This window comes from Muntiacus reevesi, chromosome 9, assembly GCF_963930625.1.
Source record: "Muntiacus reevesi chromosome 9, mMunRee1.1, whole genome shotgun sequence".
Taxonomy (NCBI): domain Eukaryota; kingdom Metazoa; phylum Chordata; class Mammalia; order Artiodactyla; family Cervidae; genus Muntiacus; species Muntiacus reevesi.
The window spans coordinates 9,393,736-9,396,068 of record NC_089257.1 but is presented as its reverse complement, the minus strand read 5'-3'; the positions used below and the strand labels follow the sequence as shown (position 1 = coordinate 9,396,068).

At 41.3% G+C, this 2,333-nt stretch overlaps 1 pseudogene; it reads right to left on the bottom strand.

The window, feature by feature from the left end:
• Positions 1-1,145: 1,145 nt before the first annotated feature.
• Positions 1,146-2,031, bottom strand: LOC136174063 (olfactory receptor 4C3-like; annotated as a pseudogene).
• Between the last annotated feature and the right edge of the window lie 302 nt (positions 2,032-2,333).

The following is a 2,333-nucleotide window of genomic DNA, read 5'->3' as shown; positions in this document are numbered from 1 at the left end:
TCAATATTTGTGGCATGGTGAATTACAAGTTATTTGTCAAACAAGGTATAAGCTTATTGTAAATTATAGGAATCCACACTTCTAAAGGGTGCAGCTTGGGATGGATATGGTCAGAGTTTCATTCCTCTCATTCCAGGAAAGGAATGAAATGAACATGGGTGCATGTTTTAAACTTCAGAACACGAGGATCCCTTAGAGTTTGAAACAGAAAGAGTCAGTAAATATATAAGGAAATGTCACTTTCCATCACTGGTCGAAAAATAAACCATTCTGTTCTAAATGAAGTATGTATTGCGAACTTTAAATAGATACAGAAAAGTGAAAGAAACAGCCTCTTTATGGAAGGTTACAGAAGGTTGAAGTAGAAATAGCAGCTAAATTTATGGGGCCATATGTGCCATAAATTGGATTAAAAGCTTTACATAGATTGTCTAATTTAATTCTTATGATAATTCTTTGGACATGTTTATTTTATGTCTATTTTCAAGACAAGCACCAGAAGCTTACAAAGGTTTTGTCACTTGCTCTAGTTTGTGCCGTGAAGAAGTATGGGAAATGAGACTCAAACTCAGGTTGATCTGTCTCCAGAACTGAGATCTCACCCTCTGCTGTATTGTAGTAACTGTACTGCTGATGCTATAAATGGTGATGAGAAGGAAGAGAAGCCAGACTTGTATGCACACAGACTACTACATATCGTTGTGAGTGGTTATTTGCTTTAAGGTTTTGCCTCTCATTTCTATAACTCAATTGATTATCACAAACTCCAATGATGTCAGCATAGATCGCCATTTAAAGATCGGTAAGACGGATCAGAAATAACTGATTCTGAGTTTTGTTTCACGCAGTTCAAAGCTAGATAATTTTAATGAATCAGTTAACCACATCAATAGATATGGTTTCTTCATTTCTAAAACAGGAATAATAATCATTCATGCCATATGCATTTCATATAGTTGTTTTATTATCAAATTAGGCAATTCATATGAAAGTCTAAGTAAATCATAAAGTCTGTGAAGATGAAAGAATGGATAAGATGGATTAAGATGTATATGGCAATAAGGAAGAGGTTTTGGTTTGTTCCTCTTTCCAAAATAAAGTTATTTTATTTCCTACTTTCCAACTTATTAGCTACATTTAAGATCTTACTGTGTGAAGAACTTTGTCAAGGCATTCTTTACCTCTTCATTTCTCAGAGTGTAATGAGTGGATTCAACATTGGAGTCAGGATACCATAAAACACTGCCATGGTTTTGTCTACAGACAAAGTAGATGATGGACGCATGTAGGTAAACATACAGGGCACGAAGAACAAGGCAACAACCATGAAGTGGGCCCGGCAGGTGGAGAGGGCTCTGCGCCTCCCCTCTGCACTGTGGGACCTCAAGGAGCGCAGGATGACGAGGTAGGAGGCGGCCAGCAGGAGGAAGTTCAGCAGGCAGATCACGCCGCTGTTGGCCACCACCAGCAGGCCGATGACAGAGGTGTCGGTGCAGGCAAGTTCCAGCAGGGGGTACAAGTCACAGACAAAGTGACTGATGACGTGAGGCCCACAGAAGGGCAACTGCAGGACCAGCAGGAGCTGCGCCAGGGAATGCAGGAAGCCCCCCAGCCAAGCCAGCCCCACCAGCAGGGCACAGAGACGCCGGGTCATGACGGCCGTGTAGTGCAGGGGCTTGCAGATGGCCACGTAGGTCGTAGGCCATCACCGTGAGCACGATGATCTCAGTCCCTCCAAAAACATGAGCTCCAAAGAGCTGAGCCATGCAGCCCTCATAGGAGATGGCTCTCCCCTCATACAAGGAGTCAGCTATGGGTCTAGGGGCCGAAGAAGAAGAATAACAGGTATCAGTAAAGGACAGGTTGGCCAGGAAAAAATACACAGGGGAAACCCAGGGTGGGCCTAAAGGTGATGGTGATCACGATGAGAATATTGCCTCAAGCTGTGATCCCATATATGGTCAAAAAGGCCACAAAGAGAACTCTTGTACTTCTGGGTTCTGTGAGTCCCAGCATGAAAAATTCTGACATTGTATGGTATTTCCATAGAGTCCAAGGACACTGAGGATGCAAGTCCAGTATTGGCTATAAAGTCAAGAGAGAAACAAAATGTTACAAGATTTCCTTTGACCAAACCCACTTCTTTTTATCCCTCTTAACCCTTTCTGTTTCAAAATTTGTGTACCAGTTCATCCTGTTAACTACAAAATGTAAGCATGTCTGTTAACTTTAGCATCACTGGGTAATAGATACCTAAGTTATTGTATGAAAATAATTATTTAATTATCTAGAATTCATTTTGTTAAGTGGAACATTTGGTGGACATCGATTTT